The 9,896-nt window shown below is 42.5% G+C and overlaps 2 pseudogenes; one reads left to right on the plus strand and one right to left on the minus strand.

Annotated features, from left to right (window-relative positions):
- Positions 1-2,292: 2,292 nt before the first annotated feature.
- On the plus strand, positions 2,293-3,690 carry LOC102030638 (annotated as a pseudogene).
- A 4,280-nt stretch (positions 3,691-7,970) lies between these two features.
- On the minus strand, positions 7,971-8,891 carry LOC102028097 (annotated as a pseudogene).
- Positions 8,892-9,896: the final 1,005 nt, after the last annotated feature.

Genomic DNA, 9,896 nt, shown 5'->3' on the forward strand with positions numbered 1-9,896 from the left:
ACATAAACAAACCTACTGTACTGCCAAGTACATAAAAGTATAGCACACACAGTTATGTGTTGCATATAATAATCTAATAAATGGCTATGTTACTGGATTATATATTTACTATTCTATATTATAACATATATAGTAATTTAATAATTAGTACTATGGATTGTATCAAGATGTCCCCCTAAACCTCATTCTTTCATAGGTGAGACTTTTGGGAGGTGGCTGCACCATGGATGTATGATGCTGGATTAGAGTGTGTGACATTGGGATTAAAGGTGTGTGACTGGTTTAGCATAGTTCTGGGTGTAAATAATGAAAGCCCCATACTGAATGTGGGTGCTACCAGTTAATAGGCTTGTAACCTGGAAGGGGATAGAAAGAAGGCGGGTTCACTGCCTCTTGCTTGCTCTGCCATGGATTGTCTTCTGTGATGCCCCTTTGCCATTCTACCCTGCTGTGGAGCCAGCTGACTATGGGCTAAAATCTCTATAAACTGTGAGCTGAAATAAATCTTTCCTTCTTTAACTTTGGGTGTTGGGTACTGTATATTGTTTCAGCAATGAGAAAATTAATAAGACAATTACTTTAAAATATGTTCACCTACTTATTTTAAAAAGTCACTATAAAACTGCACATATGACACTAGCAACAGCCTGAAACATCACATGATTACTGTGTCTTGATTGCATAAGGAGGCCTCAGAGAGTGGCTGACCTATACCATATAGGTTTGTGTAATGTTAGCACAGTGAAGAAATTGCCTAACAGTGCATTCCTTGGAACATGTCCCATCATTCAACAACACATGACTATATATAAATAAACATCAGTTGATTTTCTATAAAAGCAAGAGCTTATAAAATGCCACAAACAAGAGGAAGTACAACTTCTTTCATGTTCAACATTTACGTAGCATGATTTTTTGAAATCTTTATAGTAATGTAAGTTGGTCCCAAAACACTTCTCTAAAAAGGAAACTGTTTTAGTTACTTTTCTCATTGCTGAGACAAAATACCTGATACCAAAGGTTAAAGGAGGAAAGGTTTATTTAGCTCACACTTTGTAGAGGTTTCAGTCTGTAATCAACTGGGTCCAAGGCAAGGTGCAGTTCATGCATCAAAAGCAACAGGAGTGGGGGGAAAAGGGAAGGAGGAGGGAGAGAGGGAAGGAGAGAGACAGAATGAGAGAGAGAGAGAGATGGAGGTCCTCTTCCCTTTTTCAGTCCCTTATTTTGTATGCGGCTACCCACCCTAGGGCTAGTGTAGCACTCACACCCTTAATCCCAGCATTGGACCATGAATCAATCACAAACTCTAGAAGCCTGCTCCCATGACTGCATGAGGCTTTAGGGGGCATCTGCATGCAAACCATAACAAGAACTAATTTTACAGTAAGGAAAATTAAAAGTTAAGCAACTTGTTATGCAACTGACTGGTTAAAGAACTGAGATTATGAAACAGAAATGAGCATAGAATGGGCTGGCTGACTTTGTTGGACTCTGCGCTCAGTCCATCCTGGATGGCAAGACTGAAGAATGACGTCATTGGAGATTACTGGGGGCATTGTATATTAAATTACACATTACATACGCCTACAACTGGTCTATGCAACAGAAAGGAACCTACTCTAAAGCAAATTCAGTCTTTCATTTCAACATCAGTAAAGCTGATTCTTCTGTGTAACATTCTCAGAATACCAATTAAGTATGTCATACAAGTTAGGAATCTGTCCTGACAGTACAAGAGGGGCAAAGTGAATTACTCACAATCTAACCAACCTCAAAACATATGCATATATATCCCCTCACACAGATACCATAGAGGTCCAGCTTGACCTGAATACAGGTGTCTTGCCTTCTAAGCAGCCTTGGCATAGATTTGAAACCCTATATAGGACAACAAAGTCTTAAGACACTCAGCTTAGCATATTGTCCCAGCCATGAATGCCTGAACTTGCTATGTTTTGTTTTGTTTTCTATCTAGATGTACTAGGAGTCTGTGCGGAGCCCAGGCGCAACCCTGACAGGACCGCCACAAGCCCCAGAGGGCTAGCAACAAGTTTCCAGCCTGAGCAGCTGCCACCTCCTGCAACCACGGCCCACACACTGAAATGCTCTACATTTCAAGTTTATCGAAGATTAAATTGATGTTTATGGGCTAATCTGGAAGCCAAAAACCAAACTGTTTCATTACATCTATCAGAAAATATGTGTGAATTCCCAGTGGCTGACTTACAAAGGAATGCAACTCAATGTACAAAACATTCCATAAGCCCTGACAACCACCTTGAAGATGGAATTATGAATATGGTAACTTTTCTACAGGGCTTTGAAGAAAAGGGGATAAAGAATGACAGTCTTGAAGACCAGTTAAGTAAAGAGAAAAAGAAAATTCTGTTCTCCTTTTGTGAGAAGTGCAACATCCAGCTGAACTCTGCAGCCCAGGCCCAGGTCCATTACAACGGCAAATCCCACAACAAACGAGTCAAGCAGCTGAGCAACGGGCAGCCCCTACCCACAGCCCAGGGCTCGGGGCCACTGCTGGCCAGCCCCAGTAGCAACACCAGCACAGGCAGTACATGCCATACTACTTCTCTCCTGCCCTTGTGCGCACATCTACCCTGATAATGCAGCCTTCACTGGATATCAAACTATGTATGTCTTTTCCAGTGGACAGTAGTTCTGCTGTTAGACTCTCCAAATTTTAACACAACGGATCCTGTGCAAAAAATAGTCATTAACCACACATTTGGAGTATCCATTCCTCCAAAGAAGAAACAAGTTGTTTCTTGTAATGTCTGTCAGCTTCACTTTAACTCAGATAGCCAGGCTGAGGCCCACTGCAAAGGAAGCAAACATGCCGAGGTCAAAGCACTAGAGGCAACGAAAAGTAAACCCAAAATGGTTTCTTCCAAGGACAGCGCAAAGGCTAATCCCAGCGGCGCCATCGCTCCACTCACTGGCAACAGCTCTGGCAAATCAGAAGATAAAGGGAAATTAAAAGCCAACAGTGCCAGTCAGCCATCAGGCGCCGAAGGTGGCTTATTGCTCCTCAAGTCTGGCACAACAGCTCTGCCACCTGGAGCTGCCGCTTCCCCCTCCAAGAATACAAATGGAGCTTCTGGGGCCGTTGTGGAATCAGAAAAAGAAAAAGCCAAAAAATTACTTCACTGTTCACTATGCAAAGTGGCTGTGAACTCCCTGTCACAGCTAGGGGCACACAATACAGGATCTAAACATAAGACCATGGTTGAGGCTCGCGATGGAGCCGGTCCAATTAAGTCCTATCTGAGACCGGGATCACGATTAAAGATGCAGAACGGCAATAAGGGAGCAGGACTACAGAACAAGACATTTCACTGTGAAATCTGTGATGTTCATGCTAACTACGAAATTCAACTCAAACAGCACATTTCTAGCCGAAGGCATAAAGACCGAGTTGCAGGGAAACCACTAAGACCGAAATACAGTCCATACAACAAACTCCAGCGGAGCCCCAGCGTTTTAACAGCAAAACTTGCATTCCAGAAAGATATGATGAAGCCTTTGGCCCCAGTCTTCCTGTTGTCACCCCTGGCAGCAGCGGTGGCTGTGTCCTCTGCTGTGGCTGCTGCCTTCGCCATCTGCATCGCTTTTCCAGAGGCCGGGCCACGGGCCCATCCGAGTCACCCCGCCTCCATCCTCTTCACCCCCTATTAACATGTGCAAGCCCCACCACAGTCCAGGCCAGCAGGAAAGTTAAAAAGAAAAACCAAAAGGATTTCAGCAATTTAAGCATTTTCTGTTGCAGTAAGTACCCCCACCCACCCACCCACACAATGCAGCCTGCCTGGGCGAACCCCAACCCAAAGAAAAAAAACCAATGACTAGATTCGAGAGTGCTTTAATGGACCGCTCCTGTAAGGTAGGAATGTGAGCAGCGCAGGCTTTCACTCCTTGTTCCCCTCTCACCCGACCCCAGGCGGTGGGTGTATCTGAGATATTTGACTTTTTGAAAAATGTATCAGTCAGAAAAAAGAAAAAGAGAAAGATAATCAATCTCTATTTTCCCACGGGTCTGATCTGGCTTAGAAAACACAGAATATTTTCCTGACAGACTTGAAAACTAGGATCTTCCTCAGATGTCTATAAATAACTCTAGACTCCAACCTGCATATTCTAGTGTGGAACAATATAGAACACAAGTGTTTACTTGTGGGAACCATCTTAACAATGGATCATGACGTTTTCTTTTTGGTGTACTATTGTTGACAGGGTTTGTGAACCATTTTAGATCCAAGGACGGTTTCATCCTGTGTAGTACGATATCCTCTCTCTTGTCTGAACTCAACATTTTTAGGTTGCTGTGTAAATGTTAGGAAGCAAAGTAACTTTTGTCTTTAAGAAAATAAGAGATAACATATTTTCTTTATTTCAAATTTTGTTTGAAGATATTTAAACAAAATAGAAAGCCATATAGCATAGCTATCATTATTACCTTTTTGCTGTTTTTGTTTAACTTATTTTGTAGTCTTCTCACTGGTTTGAGTTGCTAAGCAAACGTAGAGAACACAAAAAGAGCTTCCTCAGTGGCACATGTTTGCACTCCTATGCATTCAGCAAGAAGACAATGAATCCATGTATTTCTACATAGTTATCTCCATTTTTAACCCGTTTTCATTTGTAATAGTGCCACATAATTTTGTGGCTCCCTAATGCAATAATGTACAGAAGATATAAAGTTTATAATTGAACAGTTTGTCTTTCTGTTCACCGACTACGTTGCAGGTCATGCACCCCAGCCCCTGGTTTCTAAGCTGATGTCAACAAGACCGGACTGTTTGTGGTGTCAGGACAAGAGGTATCATAAAACAACAGAATGGAGGGATCTCTTTTAGAGTATCTATATCTGCAATCTGTAAATGGTAAAGTGTCCGTGTACTTTTTTTAAATGTACCTTTTCAATAAAAGTACAAAAAATTTAAAAAATTAAAAAATAAAAAGAAGTACTAGGAATTGAATCACAGGACCTTTGCACAGAACAACATCCCCAAACCATTCTAATTTTTGAGACAAGTTTTCACTAAGTCACTAAGTTGCTCAGACTGGACTTGAACTTGCAGTCCACCAGCCTTAGCCTCCTAGAGTGCTGGGATTATAGGCATGCCTCACCACAATGGCTGTTTGGTTTTGTTTGTTTGCTTTTGGACAGAATCTGGCTATGTTGCCCAGGCTGGCCTCAAACTCCTGGGCTCAAGCAATTCTCTTGCCTTAGCCTCTCAAGTAGTCGGGACTGTAGCACCTACCACCACACCCAGCTTAGACTTTTTCTCAATGGACATTTGACAGGTTAATAGTTTTTGAGAAAGATCAGGTATATTCTACTCAGCGAAGCTTAGCCCTTCTTTCTTTCTTGGGATGTAGGAATCCTCCTATCTTGCTGCCACTGAAGATATTTCTGTCCATCTTGCCTTTTTCTTCAGTATTTCAGCACCTTACATCTTTGGCAGCCAGTTCTTGTATGCCAGTATAGGCTTTTATGAAATAGATACCTCCGTACAGAGAATGGCACATTCTCAAAAATGCATATTCAGAGAGTAAATCGATGAACATGCTCTTTCAAATCCTTACAGGTACCCCTCCACACACACATGTGCGCACACACATGCACACACACACACACACACACACACACTTACAGAGAACTACTTTGTTTTGGCTGCCTCATTTTTTATGAGCACAGCTATTCATACTGAGCCCAACACCAATTCTCCATCCACCCCTTGCCCACAGCAGGAGATGCCCCTGTGAGCCCCAGAGCCAGCTTTGACATAGATAGATTTTTATCAATAGCTTCCACACTTACACTCTCACTACTTACTATACCCACCTGGATGAGCTGATGCTGATACCTCCATACCCTCACAACAGTGGTTCTCCACCAGAGGTGACTTTTTCCCACAGTGGATGTTTGAAAATGTCTGGAAAGATTTTTGATTGTCACACTCTAGTGGAGAGGTGCTTCTGGCGTATGCTAGGTAGAAGCCAATGATGTGACTAAACATCTTATAATGGTCAAGTAAGTCTCCCAAAGCAAAGAATTATCCAGCCCAAAAATAGAGAGAGAGATAGAGTGAGGGCAATTGGTTGAGAAAGAAGAGGTGATGGAAGGAAAACCAGAGGGACTGGAGCATCATATTACATGATCAGTAACTGTTGATCGTTATTAAGGGTCAACCAGAATCATACTATTATGAAGAAATATCCACTGTATTCCCAATCTGCAGGAGGCCCACCTGAAAGGTAGTTTCTGTGAACTTCTAAATACAATCTGTGATCTGAATAGATGCAGTCATGAGTTGAATAAAGATATGTTGCAGCCCTCATCCCTCAGCACCTTAAAATGTGACCTTGTTTACAAATACAATTATGAGTCACTTAATATCAGTGCTATGTGCTGACAAATGCATTATTAGGGAATTTTATCACATTTGAACATCATAGAGTATACTTGTACACAAACCTGGATGGTATAGCTCACTCTACAACTAGGATATATATAGTGTGTGTATATGTATACCATGTGGTAGATATGTAAGTGGTGGGCATGTATATATAGAAAACTAAATGATGTTATATATATAATTTTAAATTAATATATATATGATAGGATACAATCAAGAGATGCAATAAACATGAGATATATAAGACTGCTGCCAGTATAATATGGCATGCTGCTCCACAGTAGACATTTTGTGTAAGTAGAAGTATACTCTACAATAAAGACCAAAAGTATAGTATAGTAAGTTCAGAAGCCAGTACAATGACTACAGTGTCACTAGGTGATTAGAATTTTTTAGCTCCGTTATAACCTTATGGAGCCACTGTTGTAAATGTAGTCCATCACTGACCAAAAATTTATGTAGTGCATGATCATATTGCTTTGCAGATATAATTAGTTAAGATTAGATCATACTAGAGTAAAGTGGGCCTCTAATCCAATATGACTGGTGTTCTTATAAAATGACCAGAGAGGTATGGTGATACACAAGTGTAATCCCAACATTTGGGAGGCTGAGATAGGAGGATTGAGAGTTTGAGGCCAGCCTGGCTTGCATAGTGAGGCTCTGTCTCAAAAAAAAAAAAAAAAAAAGGAAGAGGGAAAGAGGGAAAGAAAGGAGGAGGAAAAGAAGATATGGTCATGTAAAGACATAGGTATACAGAGAGATGCAATGCAGAGATGATTACAGTGTTACACATACTAGCCAAGGACTGCTAGACTCATCATAAACTAGAAGAGAGGCATGGAACAGTCTCCCTGAGAAAGAATCAATCCTATTAAATCTTAATTTTGACCTTCTAGCTGCCAGAACTATGAGAAAGTAAGTTTCTGTCATTTTAAGCCATGTTTTCATGGTTCTACAATTGACCTAGCAAATTAACTCGGATGGTTTTATCTACAGAAATGTAAGTATATTCCTGTTCCTGTCAGCACTTCAGCCCTGGCCCTGGACTTTATGAGATGCCAGGACTCTGACTCTCCTAACCATGCCTCTCTCCCTTGGGAGTGAAGAGTCTACTGGCCCTTGGCGCTATGCCATCCAGACTCTACACTTGTTTTCTAATCCATGTTCTCAGTTTCTAAAACCCCATAATTCACTAATGAAATAGCTCTTTATCTATTTTAAGAATTTGATCAATCCTAGTTCTCTCTCTCTCTCTCTTTTTTTTTTCCACTTGTTTTGTTTTCCTGTATGAAAAATGACCAGTACCAGGGTAAGGTGGGGGAAGAGATATGGAGCATGAGGAAGATAAGCCTCAAAAGGAGGATGGGCGGGGAATGTCATTAAGGCAGAAAAATATTCTTGTAAAAAATTACAGGAGTGTCACAGCCTCAGAGACAATGGCAGAGGTTCCCTTCTCAGTGGGGTTTCTCTCCACTGAAGTGTCCAGAAGGGAAATGGCAGTTTCTCCTCCTTCTGTAGCAGCCTCTCTACTGCTTATTCCAGGGCACCTTCTTCTGTAGGTAGGTAAGAATGTTGCAGGGCTCAGAAGGCAGAGATTTACTTGGGTGGGTTAAAGGTCAGCATTTCCAGTAGTAGCTGTGCTCCAGATTCCTCCACCTCAGGTACTACTGACTGCACTATTCTAGGCTCTCTGGGGGTAAAAGTTCCTCTCTTGGCCAGTCATCCTCTGGAGGCAACCCAATTTGGTCAAAGATTTTGTCCAAGTGGTCAGCTTCAGAGTTTCCACAGAAAAGAGGCTTTGAACAAAACATCTCTGCAAAGATACAGGCAACACTCCCCATGTCCATAGGTGTTATGTATGTAGATTGCAGAAGAATTTTGGGAGCCTGGTGCCAGAGTGCAACCACCAGCAGTGTAAGGGCCATCTGGTAGCTGTAGATTCTGGCTAGACCAAAATCTTCTAGCTTGACTGTCCCACCACTTTTCACCAGAATGTTCTCTGGTTTGAGGTCTCAGTAAATAATGCAGTAGGCATGAAGAAAATCTAGGCCTTTTAGAACCTGGCACATCAGATCCTTGATGGTTTCAACTGGCAAGTCTGGTGGAGGTGTCTTGTGCAAATCTATCCTTAGGTCTTGATCTACATGCTCAAACACTAGGGTCACTTGATCTCGCAGTTAGTTTGAGAAGTGGCGCAGACATTCATCAGCTGGACAACACTGGGATGTTCGAATGCCTCTAGCCACCTTAGTAAGACCACCTCACTCACTTACTGTGTTGACGGGTAGACCTCCTCCAGCTCCTCCTTCATTGGGGACTCACACACTCGAGGGCCACGAAGTAGCTACTGTGGCAATCACTGGCCTTGTACATGGTCCCATAGGCACCAACACCAATTTCAGCCACTGGCTTACATAGAGAGGCAGCCGTTCTCAGATCAGGGGAGACCCTCATGCCAGGCCAAGAGCTGTGGGATGGCCCATTATCAGGGCACCAGAATCATTCCTGCGAGGCCATACACCAGAGCTTGGCCTGGGGCAGCTGGACACTATGGGCCCAACCATAGACATAGGGCCCAGGCTAGAGAAGGCCTCAGTCCTGGTTCTTGGGTCTGTCCTTCTATAGGTAGACCAAGCACCAGCATGCCACCTCTTGGGCCAAAGAGTAGCCAAGGACCATCTGTTTGTCAGGAGTTGGGGAGCTGTGAAAGAACTGGGATTTGTGGGCTGGGCTATGGACTTGTGAACATGGACACATGCACATTATTCTGTGAGACAGAGGTGAGGACAGGAACATAAATGGGGGAAGCTGTAGGCTGTGGATCTCCATTTGTACTCTTTCCTTGACTATGTAAAAGTCAAGGGTGAGCATATACTTTCATCTTCACAGACCAGGATTAACATTCAAGGAACTCGTCCTGAGCATGTTTATTTATTACTGTTCTCTATGTACTGCTGCCTCTTTTCTCTTCCTGTGGTCTGACCCATGCCTGTATGGGCGGTGTTCTGTCCAATGAATCTAAGTGATGGGGCCAGCTCTGGCTCTGTTCCCTTCCTCACCATCCCAGGAAGAGGCTCTGTACCAGGCTTCATAAGAATCCTAGTCAGTTCTTTGAACTGGAGCCCTCACATGTGTCAAGTCAGAGGTGAAAATTTAGCTACCTACAGGGGCCAGGCAAATTTCACAACTGAGTGAATCTGGCCAGGTATAAATACCAGGGAGAGGTAAAGTCTGCAAAAATTTGGCTCAGCCCACCTCCTTCTAAAGTGGATCCAGCTAAATGTTACCATGGAAATGGTGAGCTTGAAGGAAAATATCTCGACTTTCTTTCAGAGTCTGGTAGATTTGTTGTTTTTTTTTTTTTTTTTTTTTAAAGATAAAAGGAGGGAAACATTAACAGACATACAACATTTTACAACATATCACAAGCACAATACAGACAACACAGAGTTACAAACA

Source organism: Chinchilla lanigera, unplaced genomic scaffold (assembly GCF_000276665.1).
Source record: "Chinchilla lanigera isolate Chin_1 unplaced genomic scaffold, ChiLan1.0 scaffold00020, whole genome shotgun sequence".
Taxonomy (NCBI): Eukaryota; Metazoa; Chordata; class Mammalia; order Rodentia; family Chinchillidae; genus Chinchilla; species Chinchilla lanigera.